The sequence below is a fragment of the Danio rerio genome, chromosome 8, assembly GCF_049306965.1.
Source record: "Danio rerio strain Tuebingen ecotype United States chromosome 8, GRCz12tu, whole genome shotgun sequence".
In the NCBI taxonomy this organism is placed as follows: Eukaryota; Metazoa; Chordata; class Actinopteri; order Cypriniformes; family Danionidae; genus Danio; species Danio rerio.
The window spans coordinates 23,331,285-23,348,323 of NC_133183.1; the positions used below are offsets into that span (position 1 = coordinate 23,331,285).

The following is a 17,039-nucleotide window of genomic DNA, read 5'->3' on the forward strand; positions in this document are numbered from 1 at the left end:
TTAAATTGTCCAATAAATAACATGAGGTTTATGCAAAAACGTGCATTATAAAACATTTTAAAGATAATATAAGTGATTAAAATTATTTTGGATAATAAAAGCATTCACATTAATCCAAAAACATTTAACAAAAAGGCATTCTCAAAATTTTCTGTGTAAACGAATAAATATATAAATTATTTTAGAAATATCAGTGTCGACATCGCAGCTCTTGCAGTCGCTCTTCAGATGCTGCTCCGGCTGAGTCCGCCGTTTGATCTCGGAGGGATGTCGTGGTAGTTTGATGCCACATGTGACAGTCATGTGGCATCTGCGCAGCATCAAGCTGGACAAAATGTCTAACCAGCATGCACTGCTTTTAGACAGATTTCGATCAATCTGCGCTGCATAAAGTCAAACGCACATATAGTGTGCTTTGAGAACACGTGGTTGATGAGTTCTGTTATTGGCTGCGTGTTCTAGTCCTGTTTTACCTGAGCACATGGCTTGTCGTGTTTTCTTGTGTCATGTGCTCTCCTGCCTATTGTCTAGTCCCACCCTCCATTATTAGTTAACCCATTATTAGTTTATTATGTTCACCCGTTTGTGTGTGAAGTATTTTTGCTTATATTCTCCTCATGTCTGCCGTTCTGTCAGTATGTTGTTGTATGTTGCCTTGTCCTGTCCTGTCTTCCAGCCCTGATCCCTGCCAGCCTGCCCAGTCAAGTTTGTCTGTTTAGTTAATGTTTTCCCTCTTGGGGTAGTTTTTTTTTTTTGCCTATTTATTTTATTTTCATTCATTTCATTCATTCATTTTCTTGTCCGCTTAGTCCCTTTATTAATCCGGGATTGCCACAGCGGAATGAACCGCCAACTTATCTGGCAAGTTTTTATGCAGCGGATGCCCTTCCAGCCACAACCCATCTATGGAAAACATCCACACACACATTCAAACACACACTCATACACTACGGACAATTTAGCCTACCCAATTCACCTGTACCGCATGTCTTTGGACTGTGGGAGAAACCGGAGCACCCGGAGGAAACCCACGCGAACGCAGGGAGAACATGCAAACTCCACACAGAAACACCAACTGAGCCGAGACTTGAACCAACGACCCAGCGAACTTCTTGCTGTGAGGCGACAGCACTACCTACTGCGCCACTGCTTCACCCTTATTTTATTTTATTATAAATAAAACCCCATTTTGCCTGCACTTGAGACCTTGCTCCTTTCCCCATAACCAACCATATTGAATATGAAACAAAAACAAACTTTTTCCACCTTAAATATATTGCCACGCTATGGAACATGCTTCTAACACATAAAAAGTAATTCATGCATTCATGAAATCCAAACTAGATTATGTATGAGGTATTTTATTAATTCAGTTGCCTCACACCAAAGCTGTACATGTAGCTATTTTTAACATTCCTTTTTTCTGTCTTGTATAAGAAGCATCAACAAAACGGACATTGGATTTAACCCCAATGGATTTTTATGCATCGGCACTTGGCTGAAATCCTGACTGAACTGCCTTTGCTGTACTGTCACTGTTTGCTGCTTGATACCCCCACATTTGTTCTAGAAGTTTTACAAGGTAAACACATTATTATGCTATTCATTTTAATATATGATGTCTTGAGCCTTTATCTTATATTTAGCAAACATAATGGTACTCATATTTCCCCACAATTGCTGTTGATTTCATTAGAAAACTTTTTTAATTAAAAAAAATTTAGCATTTTTTTATTTATTCAGAAAAAAGTGAATATTTAAGGGGACAATAATAGGAAAAATTATGCAATGGAAACACTGTTTGTGAGTGATAAGAGTCTGAATATTAAAAGGCAAACAAAACAGCCCATTTTGCTTAGTTGAGATCAACGTCCACAGCATGACCATAATTATCTTCACCGCACGCTCATTTCTCTTGATAAGACTTGATCTTGCATGCTGTTTACTGTAAGGTCCTCCACTGTTAATACATTAATGCATGTTACATTCAAATCATTTCCACCTGCAGGATAAATCAGAAAACATGTGCCCGGTTTAAACAGACCTATAAATAAATACTCTCCTGGCTCATGAGTATTCATTAAATGTTTTGGCCAGGCCAATAGCGTCCATTCATTTGAGCCGCATACTATAATTTAATCATGCCTTTTCGAGTCACACCCAAGAAGATCTGATAAAGACTCCGTCGGTGTCCCTCATTACCAATTCATCATGCGGTCGGCAGGCACGCTAACAGTCACACTTGTTTTTCCTATAGGCTAAATTCAGACATAACTCTGGGATGAGATCTCCCGAGCCGACAATCAGACGAGCAAATTCAATTATGAGCGGCATGTTGAAAAATCCCATTCTCGCTGTGACCCAGACAAGCTGTTGTGTTGCCGGGATGAACTTTGTTGGATAACTTCAGCTGCTTTAATAATTGGATTTTCAACCATGAAAAATAAGGATGACATTTGTAACAGGGGCAGGAGATTGCGATTAAATGTGTTGCTATTTGCTTCTCTAGGGAAATGATCTTTGCACATGGAAAGAAAAACATGTTTATATATGTTTGGGTAATAAACAAATGAGCGAGTCAAAATAAAGACCGTTGGGCATTATGTAAAGAATGGTAAAAGTATTTCTGCCATTTTTATTTTATTTTAATTGAGTTCTTTTAAAATAAGTTAATTTTTTTTTTATTTTTGTTGTTGAGATTTTGTCTTTTTTTATTTTTTAAAGCATCTTTGGGGCGACACGGTGGCTCAGTGGTTAGCACTGTCACCTCACAGCAGAAAGCTTGCTGGTTCGAGCCTTGGCTGAGTCAGTTGGAGTTTTTGTAAGAAGTTTGCATGTTTTCCCCATGTTAGCGTGGGTTTCCTCGAGGTGCTCTGGTTTCCCTCACAGTCCAAAGACATGTGCTGTAGGTGAACTGAATAGACTAAATTGCCCGTAGTGTATGTGTCTGAATGTAAGAGTGTACACAGTAAAAAAAATCCTGGTTGCCTTACGTTTTTTAGCTGAATCAAATTAACCTTATGAGTCCATTGAACTTTATATATGTTAAACTGACTTAAAAAAAAGCTTGTATAACTTATGAAATTAAGTTAGAACATGATTAACTTTGTTTAATAAGTTACAACCTAAAACATATGCTGTCAGGACTAATTGATCATATAATATTTATTACAGTGTATAGGTGTTTCCCATTACTGGGTTGCAGCTGGAAGGGCATATGCTGTGTAAAACATATGCTTGGCGGTTCATTCAGCTGTGACCCCTCATCTATAAAGGGACTAAGATAAGGAAAATGAATGAATGAATGAATGAAAATGTCTGTATAGTAATAAGTAAATAATTACTAATTTATTTACTGTATTGTAATTAACATTTTTAAATTGTTTTCATTTGAAGTTAATTTGCTTGGTAACTAATCAAAATACCAATTTATTCAATACAAAGTTGATCAATTAATATTATGTACAGCTTGACATTACGTTTTTGATCACCAACCACTTTGGCAAGTAGTTTTCCAACATTACTAGCCATTCATCATTTTCACTAGCCACAATTTTGTTGTTGGGAAAATATATTTTATATGCAACAAATTTGACTTTGGCATGCTCGATTTACTCGATTTAGATTTTGTTATTTCCACATGCCTCCTTATTCATTTAACTATTTAGTGTTGTGTATGATCTTTCTCAATGAGCATGAGCAAATGGGTTTTGGTTAAAAATAATTAACTTTTGGTTAATAATTACTAAAAATAGATAATGCTTAGCCTAAAATAACTAAGTAAGAGAAAGCTGGTGAAAAACATACCGTGTGCGATATTGAAAGGATGATCACATGAAAAGTTAAACTGAAAGCAACCTGCTTCTTACAAAAAGACATTTAAAAAATCTGGAGCTCTTAAAAGCAGCAGGACTGTGGATGCATGAGCATCTCTTTTTGTCCAGTCCATTTAAAAGAGAACCTAGTCAGGATGGTCTGTGTCTCACCGCATGCATGATCATTCTCTTATTTGGTATTCACTGAATTTTTTTTTTGCTCACACGGCCAAAGATATTATTATCATCATTCACTCTGGCTTCTCATTGGGCGATCCTTATTGTTAAACTCTTCTTTGAAAGAAAACTACAATTTAAAAATGATCTTCAACCAGCCAAAGTGGCAAATGGGAGCGACTGTCTAATCCGCCACAGCTGAAATCTACCCTCATTTGGCGGGTTGGTGGGTGTTAATGTCAAGCCCTGATTATGTACATGATGATACACTCAAAAATGTACTTTTGCTGCTCGTTCAAGCTACTTATGAGTTGAAGCAACACACATTTTTGGGGGACACCTTAATTGTTTTATGTTCAATCCACTTAAATTTGTAAATAGATTCGTGTTGAGACAACATGAAGGAATTATGTGGAACCCAAGATTTTTTACAGTGTAAGTAGGCATTTAGTGATTTCATGTCAATTGATTACAAAATGTAATTAATCTTGTAATTAAATAATATTATCAGTTTACAGTTACTGTTAAAGTAAATTATTCAGTTATTCAGTATTACATTTTAATGTGTTAAAAATGATAGCCATATTGGTTTGCTTTGAAAGTTAGACAGTATTAAATAGCTATGCTAATGTTCACATGGAAAAAAAGTTTTGGGTTATAAACAAGTGAGTTGTTCAAAATCAAGGCTGTCAGACATTATTTTATTATGGGAAAAGCATTTCTGTCATTTTTTTATAAGTAAAAGTCTGAACTGCTTAATTTCCCATTTCCTAATATAGCAGTCTTGTTACCTGTAGGCAACACTGTCAACAGATTTAAAAATACCTGGATAACCTGCTGTACATGCTGAGATTGTGAAGTGAAAACTGCCATCCTGCAGGAGCCGAGAAGACAACAGATTCAGAAGTTTAAAAGATAAGATAGGCAGAGCTTTCCAAGGATTTTTAGGTATACAAAAAGTATACAAAATGTCCCTGTTTAGAAGCATCGGAATAAAGTCAAACTATTTAGCAGTCATGAATGTGAAACAGGGGAAGTTTAGTGATGAAATGTTATAGGCTGTTTAAAAACTTGATTTTCTAACATTAATATATGTTTTTTTATTATGTTGTATTTAAACAGATGCATTTTGATGGAATTTTTGACATTAATCTATGCTGTGCTGAACTTCATGCACCATGAAGAATGCAGATCTACTGATTATACTAAAGGTACAGTATGAAGTGTTTTTTATTAAATACAAAAATGCATTGTCTTTAAATGTGCATGACATATTCATATGTAAAAATAGTTAATGGTATTTGAGTTAAGTCTTGTTAAAGCCATGACAACATGGCGGGCAGACAAAAAAACTATATTACAGAATATACACTGTAAAAAATTATTGCTGCTTAATTTTTTTAGTTGCATCAAAGAAACTTTTATAGTCATCTCAACTTGCATCAATCCAACTGACTAAAATATTAAGTAAAAAAAAAAACTTGAAACTTGATTAAATCATTAATATTGTATTAATATTGTATTAATATTGTTTTCATTACCTATTTGTCATAACATTTTACAGTGTATTTTAAACTATTAAAGTTGTAGTTTTTACTAATTGTTTATTTGTTTTGGTCTTTATTTTTTAAAATATGTCTATACAGTTTTATACAAGTGTTTATTGTACTTTTAGTTTGAGTTATTTTAACTTTAAATCAATGTAGTTTTGAAAGTAAATTGTGAAATATTTCCTTGGCAACTAGTGAAGTGACGTATACTTTGACAATATTTAATTTCTTTAGACACACACACACACGCACGCAAGCACACACACACACACACACAAAAAGAGGGATATATACAGTTGAAGTCAGAATTTTTAGCCCCCCCCTGTTTATTTTTTTTCCCAATTTCTGTTTAACTGAGAGAAGATTATTGCAACACATTTCCAAACATAATAGTTTTCATTACTTATTTCTAATAACTGATTTATGTTATATTTGGCATGATGACAGTAAATAATATTTTACTAGATACTTTTCAAGATACTTCTATACAGCTTAAAGTGATATTTAAAGGCTTAATAAGGGTTAATTAGGTTACCTAGGCAGGATAGGGTAATTAGGCAAGTTATTGTATAATGATAGTTTGTTCTGTAGACTATCGAAAAAAAAAGATAGCTTTAAATGGCTAATAATTTTGACGTTAAAATGGCTTTAAAAAAACTGCCTTTATTCTAGCCGAAATAAAACAAGACTTTCTCCAGAAGAACAAATATTATAGGAAATACTGTAAAAAAATTCTTTGCTCTGTTAAACATCATTTAGGAAAATAAATAAATAAATAAATGAAAAAATAATCAAAAAATCAAAGGGTGGGTAATAATTTTGAATTGCTAACATGTAATTTATGATCAGTAACAATCTAGTAAGAACAATTTCCTATGTGAACTTTTATGCATTAGATGCATAAAATATGCAAATAAATTGTGAAATATCGATTGTTCATACATAAGGATTTATTTTTCTTTGTGTACGGTAATGGACGATGGCAAGACGGCACATGTAGTTTATCTGGATATGCATTTATGTTGCACACCTGTGTATAATCTACTGGTCGAGAAACATCAGATTCAGTACAGGAATTTGGACACAGCTTATAAAACAAATAATGTTGTTTGTTCATAAAAATTAATCTACTTTTACCATTAACCCATTTCCTGAAATAGATCCTCCTAATTCACACTCACAAATGTTCCAAGGAGAGATATTGCTTCTGGCAGTCAATGTCCTACATTATGTCATTATGTAAACTCAAAAGATGAGGAGAAAAAAAAAACATACAGGCTTATAGAAAACTGATGACTGACAGTGAAGGCCCACACAGAGAAGATGTGATGTCACTAAAAGATGGGCTTAGGATTCATGATTGCCTGCGAACATTGGCAGTCTGCTTTTAGTAAAATTAGACCTCAAAAGAAACTTCAATAAAGGTATTCTCATTTTAAAGTTGGGAAAAAAATCAAAAATACCATCACTTTTTGCCACAATTGGATTTTGCATGGCAACTGAGTATTAACTGTCTTTGTTACAATCCACCTTCCATACGACATATTGGAAGTCTCAAATAAAAATCTTAAAATTTTAAATTAACCTAGTACTCATTTTTTTGGATCAAATATAAATATTCCTGAAAACACCATTCGTCAGCAGAAAATAATGCTGAAAAGGAGGCATAAGAATAAGAGGCTCAGTAAGTGGCTCGTTCACTCTTTCAGACAGATCTGCACTGGACTCAAGTTACAGCTCATTTCCACAAAACTCCTCTCAGCTCTTTCCTTCATGGGCCGGTAGTTAAAAGTCAAAGAAATTGGTTTTAAAAACATGTCTTGTGCTGTTGTCGAACAGATAATTATTATAGTTAAATCAGTCCAAATTCATAAAGATGTATAATACTTGCCCTTTGCATAGGTGATAATAGGTTGGAGACAATGTGTAATGTGTCACATCAATGAAATTATAACATGCTGAAAATATTTAGATGTGGAAACATTGGAATGATTTTATTGGACATACTATATACGTATGGCTGCATTTTGCCTTTAAAAAGAACGCTATGGGGTGGTATGATGCCATTGCTTTTCATGCTCACCAGCTGACCACTTACCTTCATATGGACAGCTTTTCCGCTGTTATCAGTTTGTTCAGTTAGCTCAGCATGTACGTTTGTGGACTTGAGACGGCTCAGGCGAGGGCTTTTCTTTTTCTGGATTGCTTTTTAAAACACTGTCAGTTGGGTCTATGGAAGGGTTGGGCGGGTCAATCGGTGCTTACTATTGGCTGTGTTTAGGGAAGGAGTAGGGTGGGGGTATCAGTCGGTTGGTCAGTCAGTCAGTTGACAGTGGCCTCTGGTGCACTACGGCAAGAAGAGCAGGCGCGAATGGCACTTGCAGAAAAAAATTGAGATCTGAAAAAGCGTACACTGTGGCCTCTGGTGGATTCACGGACACAAAAACTAAAAAAAACGTAGCTCCCGGGACACATTTGGAGCTCTCCAGAAATGTATGGAGGGGTACCTAATTGGAATGAGCCTGGATTAAGTATGTGCATGTTTACATAAAGTATATCCACATAAAATTAGTAAGAAAACAAAATTGAAAAGGGATTAAACTGCATATGCTTAGCAGGCTATTATTCTGACATTTGTAAGTTTTTGCTATTTAATATGTTAAGCTCTAAATGGTCTAAAGGTTGACTTTATTTAATATTTGATGCAATGGCAACCTTTTGTCTTAGTTTAATAAACCTTTAAACTAGAGAATTCAATATATATATATATATATATATATATATATATATATATATATATATATATATATATATATATATATATATATATATATACTGTACATATGTATATACATGCCTTCATTACAGACTTTATAGATATATCCTCTTTTCCCTCTTAAATACCATCGTCTGTCTTAAACATTTATTAATGTTGACAAAGATTCTTACACTTTGGAAACATAGTTACATATTTACTAGGACTATTACTGTTCATTCTGCTCAGCAAATGTCAGTGATCTGTTTCATACATTCCAGTGACAACTTTAAATGACTTAAATAATTGTATTTCTGGTCACCTAGTGCAGTCTTGGTCTGCTTTTCTGCAATATAATGAGTCTGTTACAGTCTCTTTCCAAGATACAGTCAGTTTTATTGACACAGCAATTTAAAAGTGGGAAGAAAGATTACAAGTAAAGACTGTCAGATAATTTAAAAGAAATGTTGACAAAACTTGTCATTATTTACTCTCACGCCATTCTGAACCATTATCACTGTTTCTGTGCAACATGAATGGGGCATTTTTGCACAAATCATGTGGACTACTTTATGATACGTTTTATGGTGCTTTTAAAATCCCTTGCATTTCACAGAAGAATAAAGGTCAAGTTTGGAATGAAGTGTGTGTGAAATGATAACACCATGCTTTAAATATAATCTTTAAAATAAAAAAGAACAAAAATTACAGTTGTGCTCTTTCAAAATTGCATCCAGCCTTGTTAATATGTTTCAGCTTCAGAGATTCATCTGCAGCATTTTCATTATCAGACGGTGACTATTGAATTCTGCTGGACAGCCTGATTAAAACTCAATGCTGTGCATAATCAGTTCTCATCGATTCATGTGCTCAATACTTCAGAGTAGCCAGAAGCTTCGACTGCTTGATTATATATAGGCATCTTTTCTCAAACTGAAAACAATTACCTGTTGTGTTTTCCTTTACCCGAACCCTCTGGATCACTATCTTTAACACATTCAGAAACAAGCAACATCCACAACCTTTGAAAGCTGTAACAACAACATGAGTAGCTGCCAACATCAAGCTTGGAGCTGTGATTCAATAAAAATCTAACTGCATGGCATCATTAAAGAGAATCTGATGGAGCAAACACACAGTCTGTTCTCTAACCTGTATGACTGTTTTTGTCATGTGTCACTTTCCTAAATTATGACCCATAGGAATGGTTAATAAAATAGTGCTGTAAGACACTGTGCATTGGGCCCTGTATGCAAAAATTTAGGAATCGTGTAGCTTGATTTGTAGAACACTGCGCTATTCTTAGAGAAAAAAACCCTGTTAAAATGTGTACTTGGACGAGATGCATATAAAAGAAATCCAATTCTCAAACCTAGAAAAGAAAATTCATACTAAAATATTTGCAAAGTGCAGGCTGCAAAAATAACTGAGTGAATCTGGCCCTAATAATTTTATTAAGGGTCAAAGTCAGTATGAAATGGACGTTGTGATAGTAGTTTTTGCCCTTATTGAAAAAACCCAGGTTTTCATCCTTTATTAATTGGTTGGATTGTGGGAAGTTTGACATTGCTAACAAGATAGAAGTAGATTTGAATCGCAGTTTGTACTCAGATGTGGAGGATTTCTCTCTACCAGACTCTTGGTCAGCACCTTCATTTGTAGGATCTTTTATTGAGGAGCCCGAAGACAATGAGAAAAAAAAAAATTAAATAAAAATAAAAAAATCGTCTTATATTTATTCAGTTTAGAATATTTGATTAAAGATTATTGTGCATTCCTAACAGGATATATTGCCCTCTGAAGTGAAAACAATCAAAGCCACAATGTTTAAATGTTGTTTTAAATTGATGAGCTCAAAACTGCCTACTTCAAATGGTCAACAACTGATGAACATGTCGGGCCCTTATGATTCTTTGTGTAGAGAAGTCGATTAGTGTTGTGTACTGCAATGCATTTGCATCCTAATTGGTCAATAATGATATTGATATAATCATTCAGTGATAATGACAACTGTTTGTAGCTTCTCAATGAACTGCGGCTCTGTGTAGTAAATGATGCATGTGAAATTACCACATATTATATCATAGTTTTACTCCAAACTCACCTCATAACTTCAGTGGAGTGTTTGAAATAAATCTTTCTGTTAGAGTATCTCTTAGCCATATTGTTTATTAGTCTTGCTGAATCAATGAAAGCAGTTAAATCTTCTGTTTATTCAGCAACCACTATTTGCCTAGGGGGTTTCCTAGCTTTCTTCGTTTGCAGTGGGAGGGCTCTGTGAGAGGGTTTCTGTGAGAGTGCCCTCTAGCCTTTAGATTGGATATACAGTGGTACCTTGTTTATTGCAGGAATTACGTTCCTAAACCATGATAGGTAACCCTCAATAGGTGAAATTCACAAAGTAGTTAGCCTAAGTTTTTACAATTATTATAGATTTTTTAAGGGTGTAAAACCCCTCACTACACACTTAATACACTTTTCTCAGACAGGCATAACATTTTTACACTTTTCACTCTTGTTTAAAAATCTCAGAGTTCAAACTTACATGGAAAAAAGTCTAGTGTTATAGAATCAAGCCAAAGATCCAAAACTCAGGCGCAAACATTCATCACTGTTAGCAAAAGATTCATAAAGTTTTTAAGCTTTTGTGCAGATAATGTTAGCATCCAGTGTAATATTATTTTTCCTGCACTCACTGATCCACAAAGTAAGAGAAGACTCCATCTTTAAAAGAGTCGCACAAAGGATGCTCCGCGTATATGACAGTTGAAAGTAACACATGGCATGTTATTTAAAATTAAATTATTCAGATGCTCTCTGTCAGCCGCTGACTTGCAGTGCCGGAGTGCGTACCCTGATATAAATCTATGATTACAATTTTAAAATACATGGTGCGGTGCATCCGGTGTGTCACCCCCTTTACAATGTTTTTGCTACTATAGATCACATCATGCTTTACTGACAAGTTGTGAATAGAAATCCCAGATTTGTTCATTGCGTATTTGTGATTTCAATTCGATGAATTTCATAGCCTTAAGTGCATGACGTTTGAATGAATTGCTCAGATAAATAATTTACAATAATCAGTACAATATTACATATAAAATAAAAATATGTCAATTTTGATTTCATGGTCACTTAAAAAAAGAAAGGGTATGACAATGTTCCTTTTTACTCAGATTTGCAAAATCCACTATAATCACTGTATGGTGTGAGTATCTTAAGCACACACAAACACAGCCCTTCATAGACTGCCTTTTTTTAGGGTTGGGTCAAGTGAACAGGAAATGTGTTTAATGTGCTGATTTTATTGTTTGGCCATTTTATTTTATAGCCTACATAATTGGGATAAAAAAAAAGTCATGAGGCCCTATAATACAGCTGGCACAATAAGGCGAAAGACTTTAATTTTCACGTTTTGCCACACATTTATTAAATAGCAAAACCATGTTCGCCACTTTGTGGACTCATGGGCGTGCTGGTCTAGAAAGGAGGTCTGTAAAGGTGCATTGTTGGCGCATTGCTATTTTGAGGAATGTGTGTTTGGATATAACTCTGTTTTTTGACGACATTTCATTATTATTGTTTATGTATTTGTTGGAATTGAATTCAGAAATAGTTTTGATACAAATCTTTGCACTTAACAAATTAAATAAAAAAGTGGGCTAAAGGACGTCTTCAGTGGAGTGCTTACAACACTTTCCTTATCCACGAAAGTAAAGGAATAAAGAGAAAGTATAGAGGCCGAATAGAGGAGTTTTCTCGCTAGTAAAGCATTCAGTTTTTCCACTTACAAAGTCCGCCATGTAAATAGCAAATGTGCCATGGCGAGACGCAACTGACTCCTAAGGGGAATGTGAGATGAAACTTTGATTGGTTTAATGCACATTATGCTCAAAATACACCCATAACTCATTATGGGAATAAGCACAACCCTGTTAGACTATGCAGCGTGGCGCAAACCAAAATTTTCTGTCTTTAAAATAGCAAAAGTGGATTGAGACACGCCCTTAATGCTTTTGCACCATGCTCTTCAGACTTTGTGCCTAGATCTTTAAAATATAGCTCCTGGTCTTTAAAACCATTTTTTTATTTTTTTTTATTTTTTAAAGTTGGCACCTTTAGGCTTCTAAAACATGGCCAAACTCCAAAAAATGTTCCAAATGTTAATTGTTATTAATTGAAAATATTGTTGTGTATAACTTCAAAATTCAAGTTCACAAAAAAAAAACCTAATGCTTGAGGAAAGATTGCCAAAATATTTATGTAATTATGATGCTAGAAACAATTAATCAGGGACCTCTTGAAAAAGCTGGAGAGTCACTAATAATGTACATGACACCTGTTGCTTTGTTTCTGTCTCCTCCTCTGTCTTCTTTATTTGCTTATCGACACGTGTGTGCTTCAGCGTGAAATCTCCTAATTGGTTTATCGGTCTCGTTAGAAACACAATTCAAACTGAAGTGGCCTTATTGACCCCCACATCGAGTACAAACATCCATCATAAAAAAACACATTCGACCTCGATACACAGTCTTTTATCAGCATAACTCATGAAGCGTTATTAAAACCCGGTTCTTATGATTTATAGATCAAAAGATTTATCCATTTGCTAGAGAGAGAAGTTATGTTTTGGCTTTTTTTGCTTACTTCAGAAGTACATAAATAAACCAAAACAACACATTTAATCCTTTTAAATACAGACATTTTGATTAACAGCTTTGATCTTTTCCCCACGGATCAAAATATTTTATCTACATTTTGATAGGATGATAGCATTTTGATGGGGGTATCATGTAAATCTGTAAAAGCAAGCTCAGTTTATCTGGGGTCTCTGGCTGTTTTGTGTTATCAGTTTTTCCTTCGTCTGCTCTAACAGCCGTTTAATTCTGCTCCTCTGGTTCAGGACGTCGGGTCTTATTGGATTCCGGCTTGAGTCTCTCCTGCGTGATCTGTCATGATCAATCGCCACCGCAGCCGTAGGGATAATGAATATAGTTAATGACGGGGACGCCGTTGGAGAATAGTGCCTGCCTGTTAACTTATCTAATTAAAACATTGCATCACCAGACAATTAGACTGGCACCGCTCTTTCTTTTCTCAGGCCAAAACCGGAGCCATTAAAGGTCTACGTCTAATTAGAAAAAGTCTTTTTTGCACTGTGGGGTGTCCTGCTGAGGTGAAAACACATAAAACACTATCGATCTGTCCTACTTGCCCTTAATATTTTTAGGTCAATGCTTTCAGAGACAAAGAAAGCGACTGACAAAACGTACAATGTAAAAAGAGAAAACAACAGCCATTTAGATTAGGAGAATGTTGCGATTTTCCAATGACATTTGCTTGTGTAGTGGTGTTCTGTATTTGTTTGCAGAAACTAGCACATTCATTAAGTGTACAGGAGGAATTTACAATGGATTGCGTGAATTAAAATGGTTATTTTCAAAGGTTACATATATTTGACATTTAAAACAAGCCAAATAGCCCAAATGTCTTTCTAGTTCAAATAGATACTGAAATAATACATGATGATGAATTGTCTTACATTTATAACCGGTTTAATCAGTAAGATCTTTACTTTTTGGTTGATACAATACACATTTTCATAGGAACAATGATGACATGTTGCTTGCCCAAGAGCTACAACTATGACGTTTAAAAATGTGAAAGCATTAACAGATTGCTTTCAACATTCCTAATATAATCCCACAAGACTGATTATTTCAGCAGCAAATATTGTACGGTTAAAAACCACTGTAGTTAAAGAGGTCTATACACTTAAAAATGACTTTTGCTGCTTGTTCAAAATACTAATTTAAAATGAGTTGAAACAATGCAATTAGTAATGTTTTTTGGGCCACTCAATTGTTTTATGTTCAATCCACTTAAATTTGTAAAAATTATGAAGTTAACTTAATAGATCTGTGTTGGGACAACATAAAGGACTTGTGTGGAACCAAGCATTTTTTTAAAGCATATATTATGCAACATACATTGTTTTAAATAAAAAAATATTCAGAACATCGAGTGATAATATTTCTATATAATAATAAAAGTTATTTGTAGCGTTTTATAAAATTATAGCCTGGTAAAAGGTGTGATTCTTTTTCTAAAAAAGTGGAACTATTTGCAGTTACACACCTTATTTTCTATTTCGTTATGAGATTTAAATACTGCATTTAAATGCTGCTAAAGCTACATGCCGCTTTTCTGGACTGTTTTAAGAAACTTCTCAAGACTCACCTTTTTACAGTTGCTTTTAATTTAAGTTGATTATTTTTGTCAATTTAATCATTCAATTTTATTGTTCATATTTTATTGTCATGTTGTGAAGTTTTTTACTGTTTATTGTTCTGCTTTGTCACTGTTTGCCTTATATGCCTGTTAGAGCTTTGGGTCTGAAAAAAGTGCATGGTCATCATGAACACACTTTTTGAAATATTTCACAAAGATTTCTAATAAAGAAATGTGAAATAATACTTATTTTCTTAAAATACACATTTATTAAATCATATATCATTAGAAAAAAAACGGCATCAGTTAAAGGTTAAAAATAAAAACTAGTCTTTTGTCATTTATTAGCCAATCTGGACAGCACATTGAACTTCTCTTTAGTCAGAGTTTGGCCATTTGAATAATAAAAAAAAATCAAAAATTAAATTAAAAAAAATAATAAATTCGAGCCTCGGCTGGGTCATTTGGCATTTCTGTGTGGAGTTTGCATGTTCTTCTTTTGTTGGCATGGGTTTCCTTTTTTTCTAGCCTCTCTTGTAAAAAAGTGCATTTGAAAATAATGGAAAACAAATTTAGCCAAATTAGTATTCAAATAAATTGTATTATGGGCTGCTTTTGGTGCTTTACACATTTTATTGCTCATTTTTTGTTACAAGAATAATGTCCAACATTTAGAAATAAAAGTTACCTATAAAATGTTTAAAAACAATGCAGTAGTAAAAGATGACTTCTCTTACGTCAGATTGTACAATAAAAAATATTTGTTAGCATTGGCTAAAACTGATTAGCTGAAGTCACAACGGAGCGACAGCCCACAGAAGATATCGCTTGGTCTTAAAGCCTTTTTTCATTGGTTATTTTCATTATTTATGATGGCATAGCAATCAAAATCGGACAGTGAGCTCATGTATAGGACAAATTTTGGAACTTTGTCAGTGAGAGGTGGGTCTTCTGAACCAGCCAAACCCCCCTTGCTAAGGGCTATTTAAAAAAAAAAAAAACATTCAGTTGTTCTTTCTGAATATCTACGAATAGCACATTTACAGCTTTTGTCTAATCAGAGGCTTAGGTGCTGAAAATTTACTTTCCGTATTATCATCATTATTTTATGTCAAACATGTCATCATTTGAATATGAAATATTCTTTCCTTAAAAACAGCTTGCTCTACTCTCTACTTAACTGCTAATTAGAATCTGAATTATTATATTGTTCCCAATTCCAGTCCCTACACAGAACACAAAAGCATTTCCTCTTGTGTATTTTCAACACATCATTAATGCACATATGTGGAGGTTTCCTGTAGGAGGAAGGAAGGGAATATGATTGGCTGAGCTGTTCTGAATCTGAAACTGGCAGCTGTGGTTCTTCTGATGTTTGACATGTACCTAACTCACTGGAAGATGAGTCTAGGATCTCAGCGAATGCCTGTAAATTATATATGTTACACTATAACATGAATATAAGATGGTTCTATAATAGTGTAAGGCATAGTAAAATATGACAGATAGCTTTAAACATTTAGGAGAATATTTAAATTATACTTTGTAATTTTAATGTGGAGTGGCAGTGAAGCTTAACCTGAAAACTTGGCTTCAGTTCTGAGAATCACACTCCACATGGGTTCAGTGTTGGGACTAAACAATGGATTCTATATTAGAAATTTAGGTTTGAATGCTGCTATTGAATATATTCATTTTACACATGGTGGTTTCTGATGTGCCCCATCATGCATAGCTAAAATGGTGACGCTTAATTAATATATAATGATCATAAGTCATATACAGTTTTGTATACATAATTAATTTGTAATATTATGCAAAACCTTTCACATTCCTTGACATATTTGAAAAAGACAGACTAAGACGAAGAAAAAAAAATCTATCAACCAAATAGTTCATGGATAATGCACAACATTAAAGGGCACCTATAAATAAAATCATCTTTTGTAAGCTGTTTAGACAGAATTTGTGTCGGTATAGTGTGTCATATTGGGATGATATAAATAAGTCTAATTTATTTAATTTCCTGACGTTAAAATAGGATCCAAATTTCTCCCATTTTGAGGCTGAATGCAACATGACATAGGAGTGTGGTTTCCCCGCCCACCGAATTGATTGACAGCCACATATTAACATGTCTCCGTAGTAACATGTATAATCATATAAACAAAATAGGACGTGTGCAAAGCAACCAGGATAAAAGATCTGTTCAGCTCTATACGATCATCAATCATCATCAAATGTGATCAAGAATAAGTTTTACAAGTTTAAAACGTTTTAAAAACAGTCAATGTTAATGAATTACTGTGATTTTACCGTCTTTACTTTATCACCACAGCCACATGTCAGTACAATTATAAAAGAAAATGCTTCAATTGAAAAAATGTTTGTGGACGTTAAATCAGCTTTATTTTGTACATTAACATAACGGATATCCATACAGCAGTTGAAATTAACGTGTATCCTGTCCCATTTACCGTGCGCAGTAAGTTAATTGTGCATACCCTG

General features: G+C 34.2%; 1 long non-coding RNA gene across 1 annotated transcript in view; it reads left to right on the plus strand.

The window, feature by feature from the left end:
- LOC137490314 (uncharacterized) overlaps window positions 1-17,039 on the plus strand; it is a 36,268-nt gene that overhangs the window by 6,864 nt on the left and 12,365 nt on the right. Inside the window, exons 2-3 of the long non-coding RNA XR_011009706.2 lie at window positions 1,438-1,582; window positions 5,115-5,203. This is a non-coding gene — a long non-coding RNA (uncharacterized lncRNA). The remainder of the gene's footprint in view (window positions 1-1,437; window positions 1,583-5,114; window positions 5,204-17,039) is intronic.